At 38.0% G+C, this 20540-nt stretch overlaps 2 long non-coding RNA genes across 2 annotated transcripts in view; one reads left to right on the top strand and one right to left on the bottom strand.

Annotated features, from left to right (window-relative positions):
• The window catches only part of LOC128078164 (uncharacterized), a 231379-nt gene that overhangs the window by 199404 nt on the left and 11435 nt on the right, over window positions 1-20540 (top strand). The window lies entirely within an intron of this gene.
• LOC128078152 (uncharacterized) lies at window positions 220-19384 on the bottom strand. Its single transcript, XR_008205332.1, has 4 exons — window positions 19018-19384; window positions 18737-18934; window positions 1892-1965; window positions 220-950 (listed from the first exon to the last, which is right to left on the bottom strand). It is a non-coding gene; the product is annotated as an uncharacterized LOC128078152 (long non-coding RNA).

The following is a 20540-nucleotide window of genomic DNA, read 5'->3' as shown; positions in this document are numbered from 1 at the left end:
GGTCATCGCCTGCTGCTCCGGGGCGGGACTGGAGCAGCCGCAGGGGCGGGGCCCGGGCAAGAGGGGAAGCAGCAAGGGAGAGCGGTGTCGCCAAACCTTGCTTCTGAGGTGGGCTGAAAGCCAGTGGAATAAAGTTGGGTATCCACTTATATGGTTTGCTATTTATTCTGACATCACATATACTTAAAATCTCAGAAGCATCAGCTTTTTCTTCTCGTGGTAGAGAAACGGGCGAGCCCTGCAGCCAGCCCTGCCCTCTCTTAAATGAATTTTGGCAACAGATATCTCAGCTTTGAGATGGAATCTTGCTCTACAGTGTAGTTTCATATATACTTAAAAACAGATGTCACAAAGAATAACCCTCATATAGCAACACTTTACTGTTATGACCTTCATCTGCCTTCTCTCAATCCTGATCTTTCTGCGCTACAGTGATACCCACAGAACAGTCCAACAGGGCTACAGCAGCAGCCTGTATAAATTCCTCTTACACCAGACCCTGAGTAAACTCTAAGTCAACTTCCCAAGCACTAGCCTACAGATTTTCCTAAAGACAAGTAGCACAATACAAAACAACTGAGAATGACATGGGAGCTCAGGTAAGGTGACAGGTTTCAAGGCAATACTCTTCTTTTTGTGGCTGCAGCATGTGACATTCAAAGGCTGTTGCATTGCTGCTATGATAAAAACCACATCTTTGTTAGCTGCCTTAACTCTCAGACACTCTATGATGTTTCAAATTCAGCTATTTTAATTATTCGCCTATACTGACCACAGTGAAGGCAAAAGACAAAGCAGTCACAAAATTTCAGAGAGCTTTTAAGAGGTTGCTCTTCCAAAGTGAATATCTTTTCGGTTTTGTGCTGTCATCGTGCACAGTTGATTCAAGTATTGTTTATTTTTTGGGGTATCCACATGATTTGTTGATTTGTTTTTCTTCTCCACGCACCCTGAAGGAAAAGCAGATGGCAGACTCAGCACACAGAATATCTGTGTTAAAATAAAGACTCACAGTAAGTTGTACAATTAAATAACTGTTCTAAGAAAGAAGTTAATTTCCATTTATGACCAGCAGCTTTTGTTATTTTAAAAAGAAAAAAAAAAAATCAGACCTAGATTCGTATTTATTACTAACTCTTTAACATGTTTTCCTATAAAAATAGCACAGAAGTGGTATTCATTTCTTCTTTAATTATGCATAAGGAATACTTGTTTCAGGCTTTTCCCAGTTGGACAAGAGCTTCTAGATTCCATGAAAATACTCACTACACCTTAAAAGATTATTTTGATTTTATTGTGAGTGAAAGTTGCATGCTGAAAAATGGCGAGTTTTAAACAAGCTAAGGTAGCATTCACTGCAATCAGCTTTTAAAAAATCCATTCATAAATGCTTGAAGCCATTAAAGTTTAAAAATGAGATAAAAAATCTGAGCCAAAGCCAATTGCTGATGTAAGAAGAAATTCCAAATTCAGGACAGATTATTTGATCTTCAGGGCTTCCTGCAAAGCTAGTCATCTTTACTGAAGCTTTTGGAAGCTTTCAAGGAAGAACAGGGCTTCCATTGCTTTATTCTCCTCAAGAAAAACCAGAGGAGAAACTCTTCACAAAGTGCCAGCGTACAATTTTAACCATGTATTTGAAAAGTAAAAATAAGTGTTCTTAGTAAGTTTTAAAAATAAGTAATAAATTATATTAAATTTGTCTGCCTCTTGATGGCTAGAGAGATTATTTGAACAGACAACACTCACCTGCTCTGTGGTTATGGGGTGTTGTGTATCATTCCCACTCCACTAATGGCTATTTAAGAACACTCTTCAGCTGGTTTAGACTAAGAAAGATTCAAGATTGAAAATAAGACAAACAAAAGTGGCTAAGCTCAGCCTGATTTACCTGAATCTGAACAAGTAGAACTTTATTTTTCTGTATCTGTCTAAACCACTCTTGTTCATTGCTTTTTCAAGTTCCTAAAAGCTTAAGGCAAAAGAAAATTTAATTAATATCCAGAAATGTTACGGAAATGGCTAGTTTTTCTATATTGTGAGATGCTGGAGAAAGTAGTGACTGTAGTTTTTGTAGGATTCTTTTTTCCTTTCCCGTTTGGTTAAAATTACCATTGTAGCAACCACACGCTGCTGTTTAAATGAAACTGAAATACTCTCTATGCTCCAACTGCAACTGTCATCGTCTTTGTTTAGTTAGCAAAATGTAATAAAGCTGTTTTTGAAATTGCTATCAATGTTCTTCCTTGCTAGACTACATGTTCTTCCCCACAAAAACTATTGCATTGAGAGTACATGTTAATAAACAAGACAAAGCCATCAAATGAAAGTATACCTAGAGGCTGGGGAGAGGTAAAGTATAGAAGGAGCTGCAATCAGATCCCACTGTCACCTTCTTCAGGGACATTACAAATAACAGATTAAGATTACTTTCATTTTCCCTTAATCATCCTTAATCATCATTGATGATTAAGGTTCTGCACTCAGCACTGAGGAACAAGTCTCAGGATGTAGCTAGCTATATTTTAGGTTTGTTTTTTTTTTTTTTTTTTTTTTAAGTCAGTCTAACACACACACACAACCATGAGGACGTTCCATCTGCACATTTACAAGTTATATTATTGAAGAAGTCCCATAAATATAACAATCTTTTGCTTTTCCCACCTAGGAAAAAAATGACTTTCCCTTGTGTTACTGTTCAGAAAGACCTGTCCTCTAGTTCTCTTCAGCTAGGTACTGTTCCTTCAAAATTGCACAGGGAACACTGTCTCCACAGGGAACACAATCTCCAAATGGCTGTAGGATTGATAAGCATTTTTCTGTCCCTACTCCCTCAACAATGCCATGTTACTTAGTCCCTTCCATTCCCTCTCTACTGTACCACCTCCTGCAGCACACTGCAATATTAAATCAAGGCAAGTCGGATTAAAGGGATTATAAACAATACATATTTAACTTGGATCAATTCTATAATCCAGTTCAAATAATTCTCATGCAAAAGCAGTTCCATCATTTTAATGGAAAGAAAGGTCTAGGAGTGAAAGTGAGCAGCTAAGGAAGCATGAGTTAGAACAAATACCTTCAGTTTTCTCTCTTCCCAGCAATGGATTCATGAAGAAAGGCAGAATGCAATAAATGCAAGATGATTCTTGCTTCTCATCTGATTTAAACTGTAGAATGAAAACTAGGCTAAGTCCTTTCCCAAGTATTTGGTATTTTGCTAATCAACAGACAAGTGCCAGAAATGAAACGTGTCAACAGAAAATAAAATACTAGAAAACACAGCCTTGGGTTATAAGAAATATCTTAATGTAAATAAATAGCATGCAAAAGAACACAGTCCAGCTTCTATTATATGTTCATTTTCACATCTTTTCCTATGATGTCTTGAGTACTCAATCTTTATTGAATGGATGCATTCCAGAAAGAAAACATAAGCATAGAGGTTAGTTGTGTGATAAGAATGCATAGTTTCAGTCATGAGAGCTATACTTCTAAACCAATTCAGATTTTTTCCAACACTAAAGCCAAGCACTGCATCATAATTAAATCCCAACACACTAACCCTGCCACGTTAGTATTAGAAAACACCTGAAGTTTTGGAAAACATCTAGACTTCTGTCTATGGAGTGCAACCTCACCCAGTCTTAAAATGCTGCTCGTGTATTGCTTTACTCTCAGTTTCTTACATACATCTCTCCTACTATTTCTAGTGAAGCTGCATCCGTTTTGAAGCCAGAAGGGTAAGGCAATCTCATAGATAATCTTTCTTGAGAGCACTGACACTCCAGTATTTTCTACATTTTCAGCTTGCTAATTTCCCCAACTTCTCGAAAGCTTTGTTTGTCAAGATACATTTTCTTAGTTAGTGAACTTCTGTTGCAGTTTTATTCGCACCCTGAATATAAAGGGTGATTTTAGGCTTAATTATCTTAATTACACAGACCAGCTTCTTTCCATAACTATTCTTCAACACTGGCTTCAGAAATCTTCAAAAACAGTTGAAAATCTTCTCATTATTATCATAGAAGCTGTGTGTTTAAAGAGGACAATTAAATATGTTGTAAATCTAGCACTAAATCCTGCTTCTTGTGTACATTTCTATTGAAGCCTGTAGGAATTAGCATGGAAGTAAAATGAAATCATTGTGTAATAGTTCTAATGTTATGCAGTGTTTAAAACCATAACAAAACACAGACGTACTTAAATGTAGCCAGGGTAACCAGCAATCAAATACAGAACATTGTTTTTCTGTACCTACAGAAATAAAATTACAAGAGGTCAAATCTATTGATACTTTTGTTTTAAATGTACAAAAGCTTGCCATTATATCTGTGGATTTGCACTGGAAAAAAGGAAAAACTTCATCTATAGCCTGACACTCAATAGCAGCTCACAAGATGTAGTAACTTGAAAAAGAGAAAAAACACTCCTGTATTGTATACACGGTCGCTAGGTGACCACTAAGTACAGAGCTCTTCTTTTAAGCATTCAAAGGCAGGAAAGGCCACGAAGATCAGACATACAGGCTGTAACTACAGTTTGTACAGGGTGACTAGTTCTGTAGCACTCTTTTAACCTCACTGTGACAAGAGATGGTGTACTTATCTGCAGGGTAGCTGTACCAAAACCAGCTTCTGTAGTAAGAACATCAGGACAGAACATAGAAGCACAGTCTGGATATATGATGTATATACATCACTGCTAATTATAAGGATCCCCGTGTCTTAGTGGAGTGGACCATAACATGACCCAGGAGATCCTCCTCATTCTGCACATCTGAGACGGATTTTGATTACTATGGATGGAGCTATGCTGCACCCTAAACTTTTTGTGGAAAATGACAAGAACATTTCTTCAAATCAAAGGATAATTTCTTTTTATTTTCAGGAAAAGACCTGTTTCCCTGCGATAAATACCTGGATGTATCTCAACCAGTTCCAGCAGAAATAAAAAAATCTCTTAATGAACAACATCCAAGTGCTACTTTATTACAGAAATGTCAGCAAGGGATAAAACAAGAAGCTAACCAGAAGTTCAAAAGTGAAAAAAAAACCCACACAATTCCAAGGATTAATTAGAGGTCCCAGGTATTGACATGCTCTGTTACACTTATAAAAAAACACTCATCTCTCCAAAATGGAATGTTACAGAGCAGCCCTGAACAAGAGAGATACATCCTGTATGTAAATTGTGGTATTTGGGGAAAGGTGTCGATTTCTTGTTTCTTCATAGGCAGTATACAAAACACACACAACCATTCTGAGGAATTTACATGGACATTTCAAAACAACAACAACAACAAAACCAACATTATCAGCCCATGGTAAGCTCAGTTCTACCAGAAAATACCATTTTCAGTGTATAGAAGAAAACAAAGGCCTGAGAGACTCTCTCTTCAATTAAATAAATAAGTAAATAAATAAATGAAACGAGGCAGCATTTCAAAAAGGCTGCTGTCACCTCAGTAATGCACCAGTCCACATCTTTAAACTGCCAAATAAATTATCGTAACGGTTTAATAGTTAAGACTTCCAAGTTCAGCTGGATAGAACTCAGCTTCTGACTCATGTTCACTAAGGACAGCTGGAGAGGTGAAAGACATCTGACAATGACATTTTGAGTCTACTTAAATCATATAATCAGTAGGGTTTTAATCTGAGCCTAATCCTTTGAATGACCATTTGAGATAATTCATGTGAATTAGACAATATTGTATTTATGGGCTAGCATGAGGATTTGAAGAAAAGGGCGCATCACAGAGGAAGGGTGTGCAGAAATAAGTAAGATAGATATGCTCTTAGGAAAAAAAAAAAAAAGGTGGATTAACCACATTTAGATAGAGATATGCTGGAATGACACATTGCGCATAAGATTTACTGTCCTGAGCGATCTGCCAAAGAAGATCCGAGCCTGGATACAGTGCTCATTTGAGTGCTGAAGGGTTCTGACTTACTGTCTACTTTCACCCAGTTCCAGATAAAAACAGCATTGGTTCTGCCTACTTCTTTTTTGATGGAATCTAGATTTGTGCCAGTTGTATGGTAGTTTCTTCTCACCTCTGACCAGCTGTCGATGAGAACAATATGCCCGTTTACAAGTTTAAAGCTGTTTCAAGCTGACAAACAGCACAGAAGTCACACTCTTCTACCTTGAGAGGAAGAAAAATAAAATCACATAGTGTTAGAAAACACAGGTTACAGAATTATTACTACATTCAAGATTGTGGGTGGATGCTGATCTACTCTTCAGATACTGATCTGGAACTGGCAAAGACTACAGAGATATAGCTATGAACAATTGTTTACACAAGATTTATCAAATGAATGCCACATATTGACAACAGAAAATAAATACAAAATAAAGAAATTGTAGCTGCATATGTGAAATGAAGGATCAGCAATTAGGCAAAAGGATTTACAAGAGCCATCATGAGTTGATGAGACATTGAATGCCAGGCCAGTTCTACTTACTATTTTATCTCTTCTCTAAAGAGAAAGCTTGCTGGGGCAATTTATCAGATCATTGGCGTGGAAATAAATGGAAAAAAAAAACAAACAACAAAAACACTACTTCTAGCTTTGTCACCAGTTTTCCCTGCTGTCAGGTCACAAGATCTTAGGTTCTTGCTTAACTGCAGGCTTAAATGCAAGGCTCTCCCAGAGCAAACATTAGTCTGAAGTATGCTCAATAATCCTAAGGAATCCACTGCTAAAAACACTACTTGTGAGTCACAGAGTAGTTGAGGTTGGAAGGGACCTCTGGAGGTGATCTGATTGCCCCTACTCCACTGAAGGAGGGCCACCTACAATGGGGTGCTCAGGACATCATCCAGATGGATTTTCAAAATGCCCCAGGATGACGACTCTACAGCCTCTCCTGGCAACCTGTGCCAGTGGTTGTTCACTTGTGCAGCATAGAAATGCTCCTTGATGGTCAGGGAGAACTTCTTGTGTTCTGGCACTAAGCACCACTTCCCCATCATAAAGCCTGGTTTAGCAATAGGGAACAGTATATTAGTTTACATTATTTTAGTTTAGCAATAAAACTTTCTAGCTTGGCTTTGCTTGATGTGCGAATGGCCTTGTTTCTGTCAACTATCTGGCTTCACAGAAGCACTGACGTCACTTTTATCTTTGCATCCACAAGGATGCAAAGACTTTTTTCTTGAATTTCACATGTGCTGTTTTTGGTTATAGTACACCAAGATAGAAATTTGTTCATGATGGCATAAGAAGCAATGGAAATTTGCCAAATTGGGGAAAAATAGCTAGAGGTCAGCCAAAAATCACCATGATGAAGCTGATGATGGTAAAATGAAGAGGAAGTAGGTTTGGCCTAGGACCTCTGGAGGCCCCTACCATGCATGCCCAAAAGGACATTAGCATACATTAATAAAGTTCTTGGAAAAGAACGAATATGTTTGTAAATGTATTGCATATGTGTATCTTAACGGTTAATATAAAACGTGAACACTGAGAGCATACTTAATTTGTCAAGTCACCCAGTAAATATCATGAGGAATAAAGGAATGTTGCTTTCTAACACCACACTAGGATTAGGGAGTTTGATTTCCGATTTTGGATGACATCCAGGCTGAACAGCCACTCCTTATAAAAGAAACACTCCAGTCCTCTCACCATCTTTGTGGCACTACAGTGGGCTCCTACCAGTAGGTCCGTGTCTCCCTTGAATAAGGGCCCAGAACTGGCCATACACTCCAGGCGTGGCCTCACCAATGCTGGGCACAGAGTTACAGACACCTCTGAGCTTGTTAATATTGTCAGATCAGTAACTACTGAGATAATGCAGGAAAAGGTGGCAACCACTACTACTTCTCAAGCACAGGCTTATTCTACCAATTCCAAAAATAACATTTCATTTGGAACCAAGATTATCCAGTGAAAACCAACCACCTGTCAGAATATATAAATTACTAGCTCAGCTATATCTAACAGGCATGCATCTTCTAGCTTCCTTCATTTCACCATGACTTGCAAAAACGGAACAAAGCAAGACATTCAGTTTCTTTTTAAGTCACATAGGACTCATTTTACATTGCCTTCCCTCAGTTTTACACAGTCTTAATCTTTTAGCATCTCCCTTCCACAAAATACTAGGCATTCCACATGAAAAAAAAACAAACAGATTTACTCCTAAAGATGCTTTTGACGTATGACAAATACTTATTTTAGATGAAAAGCTTCTATTAAAAGTTTTAGATAAAAACTGGAAGTTACTTGATTTTGAAGGTGGTGTTAAAGCGTGTTTGGGCCAAATACACAATAAATTTTCCAGGTTTGATTTTTATTGTTAGTGACTTAACACATTAGTATCTTTGCATCATCATTCTATGTATTTTTAAAATCATTTATAGACAGATGGACTGCAAGGAATGTGAATAAGGAAAGCCAGCTCATGCTGCAGGGAGGAACACATGGTTCTGGCATACTAAAAATAAAAAGAAAGCATTAACACACCATATGCTGCAACAGCGAGTAGTATTAGATATGTTCCAATAACACCAGTGATGGTAAAAGTTCAGACCTACTAAAAAAAGTTGACTTGTCAGCTACCTCTGCCAATCATGTGATTCACTGTAAAAACTCATTTGTTTATATCTAACAATTTAGTTTCTTTCATTTTACATAAACATTAGGGTAATATGCCTAGTTAAAGAGTTATCCTTATCAACAAAGTTATTAGACATGTCAGAAAAATTGAAATACATCTGGCAAAACAAATTTCAGTTTATACACGGACCATGACTTAAACTACTGGCTTTGCACTGCAGCTGCAGTATCTGCCTATGCTGAAAGCTCTGATTTAAAGTCTGCATTAACACTACAATGTAGACACACATTCCATCTCAAGCTGTGCAACAGAAGCAGTAAAAAAAAAAAAAAAAAAAAAAGGAGCTCTTCACTAAAGTAATTGCTTGTAAGATCCTTTGTTATCACAAAGCAATGTAATTTTACCTCTGGTAATTCTCAAGTAACTTCAATAGTTCGGAAACCACAGGCAACATAGGTCTAAGAACATAGCTTGTATGCAAGTACATAGTGAGCACTCAAATCCTTTTTTTTTTTTTTTTTTTTCCCCTATGCCTTCAGGATAGCAAGCACAGATGGATTATTTTTTAGAATGTGTCAGTTAATGATCTTCTGGAAGAAGGCTAAAGTGACTTAGGAGAAGCAAATCTTTTAGGCAATGGAAACGCTTCAAATTGCCACACAACAGACAGGATCTAATGACGGCATAGGTGGAATTGGGTGAAGAACTCTTAATTTAGTGCCACCACATCCTTGGGCAAATCTGAATTTGTTCTTCCAGTTTACAAAATGATGGCAACTTCAGGACTGACAGCAAAAGTTCTCAATCTCAGTCTTGCTGAAGTGCTCATTCATTATTACAGTGACCATCTCCAAGTAGAACTATACACATGAAGACAATCACTACATTTTCTATAGTTTTTCTTTTCTCTTGGTGTCAAAACAGAAGTCTGCCAATAAACTTTAGTCATCTCCTTTGTATCAAAGTCATTGAAGCAGAAAATAAAAATAGGATTGCTTTGCTCAACAGCTCTAACTGCAGCCCACCAGAAAACACGGAGAGAGGAAATAGATTTAATCCACATTAAAAAGCATCAGTAAATCACCATTCTGCAGTTAAGCCTGCAAGGTGATTGACCATCAGCAAAAACACGCATAAGAATGTTTTCATCAGTGACATACGTCAAAGAAAGGTAGATTTTAAATAAAAGACTCATGGTTTAGGTTTTGTAGATTCTACCTGAAGGGTTTTAAGTATACTGAACTATTTAGAAGTACAGCTGATTCACAGCAAAAAAAAACTCCACATTTCTCTTCATTTCAGAAGATAAATTTTGTTAGCATTCAGTGATCATCCGAAGTATGGAGAACAAAATAAAACCAAAGCAACTCAGGGGTTTATTCAATAATATTTAGTTTATTACACAATAAATTATTCAAGTGAAGTTTAGATTGTTCAAATAATGTGAAGAGACTACTGCTATAGGCACAAACAGGGAAATAAGGATACTTAACAGCAGCAGAAAGTGCTAGGATGCCCTTGCTTCAGTGTTACTAAGGGGACAACGGAAGGAATAGATCTCCTGTAGTTTGCTTTATCTCAGTGTACATATATTGCAATGTATGAGGACTTCGTACTTCAGTTTCTGGTAAGAAAATAGTGGTCTATATTAAAAGATCAGCATTAATAAGGACTAAGAATAGGCCTCCTAATACAGCATTTCCAGATTCAGAAATTTGATACAGTGGATTTACAGAAATTCCTACTCAAAAGAAAAGGATTTGTGACATTTGGATCATAACCACTGCACTGAATCCAATTTTTGTTATTTAACTGTTTAACTGTTAGATTGTTACTAAACTGTTAATCTTCTTGGCAATTGTTAGGGAACCTTGGTGAGCAAATAGTCAACCTTCTTATTTAAACAGCTTGAGCAGAAAACAATAGCTTAATATCCATCGCTGACATGAGTGTAATCCTCTGATGAACAGAGTTATGAGACCAACACGTTATTTTTCCTACTACATTTTCACCAAGGCACACTTTTTCTGCAGTCTTTCAAAAAACTCATTTCATCCTTGAAAGCTCCAAACTTCATTTCAGTCAATACTACTTAGTTATGTAGTCTTTTCATTGAATAAAGCTTTTCAAATCAATCCAGAAGTCAGATCTGATACAACTGAATAATCCCATTAACAATCCCAAGAATTTCAAAACAAAGTTTTCTTTAAGTACGGTTTATCCTTGCTTACTACCCCATATAACACTTACGTAAAAGATTAAATGCAGAAGTCTTCCTCAGTATTTCAGGTAAATCATTAAAGAGCAGCACTAAATACAAGTATTCAAGTTCAAAAAGTTAATATTTTCCTATGTAGCCTAAGGCTACCATTCCCATACATTGACATTATTGTGCTAATGATATAGTGTGACTACTAAAATAATTTTCCAGTGCTTAAAGGTTCCTGGATACAAGAAATGCCATTTCAACTATGGACAACTACAGAATCCTAGAACAGCCCAGGCTAGAAGAGACTTTGATCATCTAATTAGTACAACTTTTAATAGGAAATGGAAGTCAAGATGGTTTTATTCACCACTCTGCCCAGTAATGTCCTCAAAACCTTCCATGTGGACGTCAACTCACTCATAGAATCTTTTTTTAGCATCTCGGTTTCAGCTGTGGCAGAGTCAGTCTTCATAGTATCTGGTATGATGCTATGATTTGGCTTCAGGAGAAAACAGTGCTGATAACACACCAATGTTTTAGTTGTTGCTGAGTAGTGCAGATCCAAGGATGCTTCAGCTTCTCCTACTGCCCTGCCAGCAAGGGGATCTAGGGGTGCAAAGAACTGTGAAGGGATAGAAGCAAGACAGCTGACCCAGGCTGGACATTCCACACCATATGACATCATGTAGAACTATAAAGCTGAGGGAGATGGCTGGGAGAAGCAGCTGCTGCTCAGGGACAGGCTGAGCATCAGTCAGCAGGTGGTGAGCAATTGCACTGTGTATAATTTGTTTTCTAAGTATACATAAAGTAATGAGATATATAATGGTAATGATATACCAACATATTTATATTTGTCATGATTATTATTTTTCTCTTCCTTTTCTGTCTTAGTAAGTAAGTAATTTTCATTTCAACTTACAAGATTTACTTTCGTTTCCCCTCACCTTTGATTCTCTCCCCTATCCCACTAGGAGCAAACAGCTGTGCTAAGCTGCCTGTCAAGTTAAACCACAACATACAGTAAACGTAAAATTATTGTTATGATAGTATTTTGAATGCTTAGAAATAAACAGATTTCATAAGAACATTAATTTAAAGTAACCATATGTAGATGTTAACAATTATTGTCAAAGAAGACAGTTTGAGAATGTAATGGAAAACCTTATTTTTTTCAATTGGTTCATCTCAAAAATACAACAGAACATAAAAGACATGATCTAATTAAGTTTTGTTTTTTTTTTTTTAACTTTTTATTTTCAAATGTTGACTATCCCAAAACTGCATTAATGCAGATCCCATAAAGTAAGATATCAAAAGTTACTGATTTGTCAGCTGCATACATTCCTTACTGTTTGTGTGTAAGATTATTTAAATCTTACATTGGTTAAAAAAAAATGCACTACAAGAGTTTCATTATCAGTATCAGTGTTATTTTAAGACTATGAAAAGTGGTGGTGATTACTAACGTAAACTAGTAAAGAGCTCAAGGGAAAATGAAAAATCTTTAAGTATATAAAGAACAAATTTCCTTGGGATGTGCTGAGAAGTAGTGACTAACTACTGTGCTCATTAGTATACCATCTAACATCTATATATAAACTATGAACTCAAGTGTAGCTTGACTGTAGCTCCAGCCAAGACTGAACAAGTATATGCTCTACAACACCAGTTGCTCCAGGAAAGAATTATTAATAAGAGATAATAGTTTAAGAGGTTCTCTGCAAGCAGCTCTTGAGCAGAATCTGTTGGATTGCAGCTTAATTTCTTTCTTTTTTTTTTTTTTTCTTTTGTAGGCCCAGTGTTTGGCTACAGGACTTAAACTAACAATCTGGAAAAAAATAACAGGAGGTCTATTCATGGGCTTTTACCAGTCAATAGTTATAATTGAGCAATGATACTAGGTGTACTGGTGGACAAAAAAAGCTAGACATGAGCCAACTAGAAATTAGTGGTTGTAGCTCAGAAAGCCAATTGTATCTTTTGCTATCTTAAAACAAACAAACAAACAAAAACAATGTGTGGCCATCAGTGGGGGAAACAACTGTCCCCTTCCATTCCACTCTTGCAAGACCCCATCTTGACTACTGTGTTTACCTGCAGGTCCCCCAGCACAAGAAGGACATGGAGCTGTTGGAGCAAGTCCAGGGGAATCCACAGAGATGATGATAGAGGTGGAGCACCTCTTCTACAAAGAAACGTTAAGGGAGCTGGGCTTGTTCAGCTTGGAGAAGAGGAGGTTCCAGGAAGGCCTCCTTTGCGGCCTTCCAGTATCTAAAAGGGACTTCTGGGAAAGATGGGGAAGAATTCTTTACTAGAGGGTGTTATGACAGGACAAGTGGTAATGATTTTAAATGAAAAGAGGGTAGGTTTGGATTACATTTAGCAAAGGGTTTTGTTTGTTTGTTTTTGTTTGTTTGTTTTGTTGCTGTTGTTGTTGTTGCTTTTACTCAGAGGGTGGTGAGCACTGTCTGCCCAGAGAAACTGTGGGTGCCCCATCCCTGGGCGTGTTCAAGGCCAGGATGGATAGGTCTTGGACAGCCTGATTTGGTGGATGGCAGGCCTGCCTGTGGCACGGGTGGGGAAGTTGGAACCAGATGATCTTCAAGGACCCTTCTAATCTAAGTCTTTTCCTAGAATTACAAAATGGCTGCTTAAGGATATAAGCAAAGAATTCCATGCAGTAACTGATGTTCTTATTCACCCAAACCATAATATTGCTTATAAGTCCCTACAGTTCACATTTGCATGCTGACACCAGTACACTCCCATACCTCTGTCACTGAGGTCCACTGTGAAGTGCACATGATCACATGACTTTAAACTATCTAAAATTTTATATTGGCATCACTCAGTAGCTATGGCTAATCACTGCCTCAGACTTGATGTCTCTCTTGCTTACGCTTGGTATCAAGATCTTCCTTGCAAAGGAACTTTTTCCACAAAAAGCTCAAAGGAAACATTTCAGAAGCTTTCAGTACTGTTCAGCTTTGGCAGAAAAAAAAAAAAAAAAAAAAAGTTGTGTAATTAACACTAAACTCTTCAAATTAATTATTTGAGTCTTCCTTTATCATGAAGTAAAAAACGTATTTTCATGAAAACAGAGAAGATCTAAGGAAATAGAATATAGGAAGCTAAGAGATCATTATTGACACAGCCTAAAACACCAGTTAAATTGCTTTCCAATTTAGTTCCTTATCTCAAGTAGGAGATACACTTTACATAAAATAGGCATCATCAACAACTTTGTAGTATCCTTCACTTGGTAAACAACAGACAGCAGTAAAGGTTATCCCATGAAGTATTTGTCTGCTTGTGAAAACAATTAAGCTAAAACAAAACAAAAAGTGACAAATATTCTGATAAATTATACATGCTTGTGTACAAAGCATGAATGACCTTTAAGGCTTCTACAGTTATTAAACTGGATCTCATTTATTAAAACACATATTAAAGCAATGTTGAAAGATAGCAAAGGCAGTCCAAAATCAAAGTCTTCAAGACAGACAAACTAAATTTGGATTCAAAATTTACTTAACAGAAAGACTGTTGATCAAAGCATAATTAATCACATCTTGAATATAAAAACCCTAGAGACGAAATAAGTGCACACAGCACAGTGTACATAGTATATAGCATGTTGGTCAGCTTTGATGATGGTTGCCACGTTGTTGCAGCCTTGTATTAACAAGACTGCAAGTCAGGCAGTGTTTCCATGGAGATGTAATACCTTTTATTAGACTAATGTAGATGGAAAAAAGATCTGATGTGTGTCTAGGTCACTCTGTGACCTAAAGCTTGCCTGGAACTGTGTCCCATTATAAGCCAGCCTAATGAAAGATGATTACCTCCCTTCACAAGCCTTGTCCGATATATATTATTATATCAAGTGCAGTCCCCAGAAAGAGATGATAGCAAAGATCAGGATACTGGTTTAGTATGAATCATGTACAGTGACCACTCTTCAATACAACACATAATCTCTCAAAACTGTTGCAGCCCTTCATTGAAATGTCATTAGCAGACAAAAAAAAAAACAAAAAAACACAGAAAAACAACCTACAGACTATACCTAACAAGCAGAAAGCTCTCAGATGCAGAGTAACACAACAGCACATTTGGGGAACTACTTAGATTGAGGGAGTGGTATCCTACCTGTTTAAGCCTGAAACACAAATGCTAAGGAAGAAGGCAGCAGAACCAGGAAGAATTTCTCAGGAAAACAAAAGTTTTTACAGCAGTGTTTATTTTTTTATAAAGTTCCTATATTACAGGAGTTGTGTTTCTCTTAGAGAGAAGAGCCAACATAAGCTAAGTAGCAACCCAATGTGAATAGTTGGCAGTTGGAGAAAGCAAGTCCAAGCTAGTTACCTTCTCAGCTCTCTGAATTGGGTTTAGTAGTTGTCTTTTTAAGGAAGTATTCAAATGCCTTGAAAAGATCTGTGAGATACCAGTTTTCAGACGGTTCCTTGGTTTTCATTGCCAAGATTTTTCTGAGAAAGCATCAAGTCACACTAGAACAAGTTAGGCATTTCAAGTTTCTCAGGTTTATTTCCCAATAAAGGATATAAGCCTCTGCTTAAGGTGTATTCTCATAACACAGCTGCACATCCGACAGCTCTTCAACAAGCATTATGCATTTTATAACTGATATTACATTAGGTTGCTCATCTTGAAAAGTTTTCCTGTTCTGCCTTCCAAATACTTCAGGATACAGAAGCCATGGGCAAACTTGACTGCAACCAGAATAACCTAACAGTAATAGTAGTAAATGGCAACCTCCATTTACTAGTGTCTGGTGTTTCTCATACTGCAGAGATGACTGTGACTAGTCAGAGAGCAAGACTAGAACACATCCATCCATCTAAACGTTCCTAAGACCACATGGAAGTATAATATTTAAAAGCAATGAACAAAGGCAAGGATACTGCCTGAGTATGTAAGACTAAGTTACTTTTCTTTCTGATAGCAACTCTCCTTTCACAAAGAAGTGGGATAAGCATTTGCCAAAACCATATTGTTCTTGATTTGCTAAGCTCCTCATATTGCATTATATGCATTATGAAAACATTATGAAAATAACCTAAAAAGAAAAGTCAGAACTTGAATCGTAGCATCTCTTTGTGTAAATAACAAGAACAAACAGAAGAGTCAAGACCTGCATTAGCAAAGACAACAATATACTCAGCTGTTAGAACTGGACACAGCCAAGGCTCTTGCAACCTTCTGGAAGAAAAAAAAAAAATAAATAACAACAAACAAAACACAAAAGCCATACAAAGACCCAAACCAAACAAAATCACACACAAACTGAAGTTGATCCCAAATGGATCAAAGAAGTGGGGAGAGGTGAAATAGAGAAGAAAATCTCCCCTTTGAAATTTGATAGCCCTAGGTAATACTCAAGTACAAATGAGAATTGCAGTTTTCAAGTTTGGACAAAACTCTGAAGTCATTTAAACAAACAAACAAGAAGCCTTCACCATGCCTTCAAAAGCAGCAACCTCAAAAATAAATAAATAAATAAATAAATAATAAAAAAATAAAAAAATTAAGACTATATTTTCTGTTTCTCTAAGTGACTACTGCCTAGATCAACTGCAAGTCAACTGAGGTACTCATCTTAATATCCAGTCAGAAACTACTAGAAACACAAAGTCTCTAATATGTGAGTTCTCCAGCGTAAGTCAAAGTAATCCAGCAATTGAAAACTCTTGTATTCCCTTCCTCTAGTCAAAAAAAACTAAACCCGCAACTGAGAAACTAAGAAGGACAGCAAATTTTGGTAGTAAAAGAAATGAAGAGGAGGAAGATGTTAAAGAAATTGAAAGTGGCATACATGACAATTGTACTTCACCAGAATCGGACAAGCTTATATTAGGCAATGTAAACATAAACCTACACTCTTTTTCCTCACTCCTACACAATATCTTCTTTTTTTCAGAAGGTATAGAACATCTTTGTAGATAGACTTTTTATAATCATGTCTAAAGATTGCCAATGAATTTTAAAATGTAACAGGAAAAGTTAATTCATATATTAAGATGAATATAAAAATTAATGACAGAAGCAGCTAAATGCAAATAAACTCACAAATATGAGTCTTAATATTGATATGAAACTTGCCACAGTATTGAGAACATTTTTTTTCCACTAGGAAAAGATAGATCGTTTACTCAGACAATTTGTGGGAAAAAAAAAAACAGGATGCCACTATGGCACCACTTTGAATGCATCTATCAGAAAATAAGTTAATTAGAACAGTTTTGCTGGTTTGAGCAAAAAGCTTATGCATTTATGGAATTGCTTCTAAATTGCATTCTAACAAGCAAAGAGAAGCTTTCTAGAAAAACTGAAGTGGAAGGAAACTCTGATAAGTGCTGAAGAAATAAACTTACAATCTTTAGGAAGAGGAACACCAGGCCAAAAGCATAATTAAAACAAAAACAAATTCAGAGAATTGATAAGTCAGATCATCTCAGATGCAAAAATGCTCTATATCACATTAATGAAATAGAAAGTAGACACAGAATCATAGAGTTGTTTGAATTGGAATGGACCCATAAAGGCCATCTAATCCAACTTCACTGCACTGAACTGGGATACCATAGCTCAGAGCCTGGTCCAGCCTGACCTTGAATGTCTCCAAAGACATGGTTTCCACCATCTCGCTGGGCAACATCTTCCAATGCCTCATCATCCTTACTGTAAAACATTTCTTCCTTATACCTGGTGTAAATTTTCCATCGTTCAAACTAGGGGCATACTCTAAAGTCTCTTGAGGTCATCTATGACAGTTGCTCTTTAGAAAAAAAAAAAAAAAAAAAAAAAAGTGAAGAAAAGAAAAAGAACAAAACACCATCAACAATACCCAGTAAGCCAAAAATAACAGTCCACACCCAAAAGAGAGATAGACAAAAGACTCATATGCATTAAAGATTTAGATAGATGCCAGTACTATAAAGGCATTTGGGCAACTTTCCATGCTCTCTTTTAAGGAGGAATTCACATTTATCCCATGGATCTGTTATGAATTATAATGCTCAATGCTTGTCATATTATTTCCACATTTACATGCTGTATTGAAATTACCACAGCACCACATCAGACAAAAACTTGTAAGCAGCACTAATTTATAACAGACGTGTTACTTAAGAGGTGCATTGAGGAACCCTAATACATTTCATTTACAGAATAATCCACAAAAATAACATGGAAAAGCTTAGAATCTTTTAACAACTTACAGAATTTCAGAACCATAATATCTTAGAAGTGAGTGACAAATGGTTTTCTCACAACTCTTTCAGAACTGAAATGTCTAATTTCTCTTGATTTAATTGAACACTAGGTATTATTCAAACCTACACTATATTTTTGTCATTACATGGTGCAGTTTCTGGAATCAGAGTAACTGAAAGGCAGCACTGCATTGCCTCTCAGTCAAAGAAGACTCCATCAGTAGGAAAAAAGGAAGAAAGGAAGGACTTCAACTCCTTTTTTCTCCCAGCACACACAAGTCTCAAATGACAAAGACGTAAGGGAGATGATAAAGAACAAGGGCCACAATTAACTTATTTAGTGACAATTCTGAAAGTTACCAAATAAAAACCATACAGTCTGACCACATAAACCAAGATCCTCTCCTTTCAGCAACAGCCAGATAACACCTGTCAGTATGCAAGAGTTAGAAAACTAACAAAGAGAAAAATGTGGTCTCAAACCAACCAGACCCTCAGCAGAGGCTGCCCTTTTATCACAGTTCTGAAGTCCTATGTGTTACAAAAACTGTGTCTCAATAGCATACTGTGCCTCTTTGTCTCTCAAGTGACACAAACCACACATTTAACAGATCAACCAGAACTCACTGTTCTTGACATGTCTTCTTACAAGCAACTTCTCTGTGAATTCCTACTCTTCCTCCAACCACTAATTTACCTTTCAACTCCTACTCACTTGGGACGCAGTCAAGCTGTGCTGCACCTGACTTGAAGGGCCCTATCCCTCTCCAGAGGACACCGAAGTAAACACACGCATTGTGCAGACTTCACAAAGGCCCAGGACCAGCTGTTGCCCGTGATCAGCTGTTATCTGTGGATGCCAGCATAACTGACCAGCCGCAGCCACCGCGATACCTCTGACCTTAAGGAAGTTCTGCAAGACAAAAACAAAAAAATAAATCAGAATGAGAAAGGCAAATATACTATCGATCGGCACGTTTCATCCCCAGCACTCACATCTGCCCCAGTGTGATCGTGCTTCAGCCCCTCGCAGGGCAAGGGCCACCCGCACAGCTCGGCTGGCTTCCCCGGCAGGCAGAGATAGCGGCTGCACTCGGAGCAGGGCAGAGAGGCTGACTCACTCTTCTTCCCCCTTGTCCTCAGGCAGATGTCACCCGAAATGCGGTCGTCTCCTTTCCCCAAACTGCTCCGGTCACTCAATGCGGCCAGCGCTTCGGTTCGGGGATCGTCCAGCTACACCCGGACACAGCCCGATGCCGATGCCGCTCCCGGCTCCGCGCGGCGCCCGCTTTACTCTGCTCAGCCCGGCGTAGAGCGCCCCATAGCGGCCTCCCGCCGCATGGACACCAAAAAGAGCCGCGCAGCGAAGCTCTAGCCAATACTTCCCATCCCCGCGAGGGGCAGAGTAAGCAGACGTACTGAGCCGGGGCGGAAGTGTCGCGGCGAAGGGAAATCGTGCCCTTAACCAAGATGGTGTAGGGAGACCGCCCTTAGTAAGGTGTGTGAGCATCGCTGCCTTACTGCCTGCGCGCGGGTGGATGCGGTTGCTCACATGCCCGTAGCATTGCAGTTCTTTGCAGTTCTCTAATACTGCGCTCTTTCTGTGTGCCTCCTGTGCACAGCCTTGCTATACGTTTGGCCCCCTATCTGTTTTCTGTCCCTGTGTACAGCCTGCCTGGCTCATGCTTTTCTGCCTGCTGCTGCATGGTGAAGTTAATAGTAACTTATTGTGGGTGTGCTAAGAATTAAACATTCATTAGCGATGGTGTCACAACTTCTGTGCTAGGAAAAGGGCTACCCAGTCTAGCCAGCAAGAGAACTGTACATGCTGAATGGTATGTGTTGCCACTGTTTTCATGTTTTACACATTTCCATTAAGGCAGAACAAGTCACCTGCATATAGCAAACAGGATTTAAAATCCTTAAGCTTTATCCCTGAGGATATGGGGGTTCTGGTTGACAGCGAGTAGAACGTGAGCCAGCAGTATGCCCTGTTAGCCATACCCTGGGGTGCACCAGGCCCAGCATTGCTGCCAGGCGAGGGGAGGAGTTGTCTGATCTGCACTGTGTGTGTGGCCTCTCCTTGAGCATTGGGTGCAGATTTGGGTGCCACAACATAAGAAGGACATAAAACTATCAGAAGCGTCCAAAAGAGGGCTACAAAAATTTGAAGAGTCTGGAGGACAAACTGAATTGATGATGAAGGACAAGAGAGTGGTGTGCATGGACAACTTCTGTGTGTCTGCGAATTAATTTTCTCAGAATTAGGAATCCAGATATCACTTTCTCATGTTTACTTAAAGTAAATGTGTACTTTCTGTAACTGGCAATATTTAGCTATCTTATATGTGCTTTTCTGCCTCAACCTGTACAGGAAGACGCTAGTGGACATAGGATGAGATGAAAGTGCTTGAGGAATACCTGTCTTGCGTGAATATGTGAGGCATTCAAGTGTCAAAGGGTTACACAGTAGACTTAAGCTATATGCTTTTAAGTATCTATTAGAAAGAGCAAGGAAA

This window comes from Tympanuchus pallidicinctus, unplaced genomic scaffold, assembly GCF_026119805.1.
Source record: "Tympanuchus pallidicinctus isolate F22 unplaced genomic scaffold, pur_lepc_1.0 scaffold1, whole genome shotgun sequence".
Classification (NCBI taxonomy): Eukaryota; Metazoa; Chordata; class Aves; order Galliformes; family Phasianidae; genus Tympanuchus; species Tympanuchus pallidicinctus.
The sequence above is the reverse complement of the archived record's forward strand: the minus strand, read 5'-3'. Positions and strand labels throughout refer to the sequence as shown.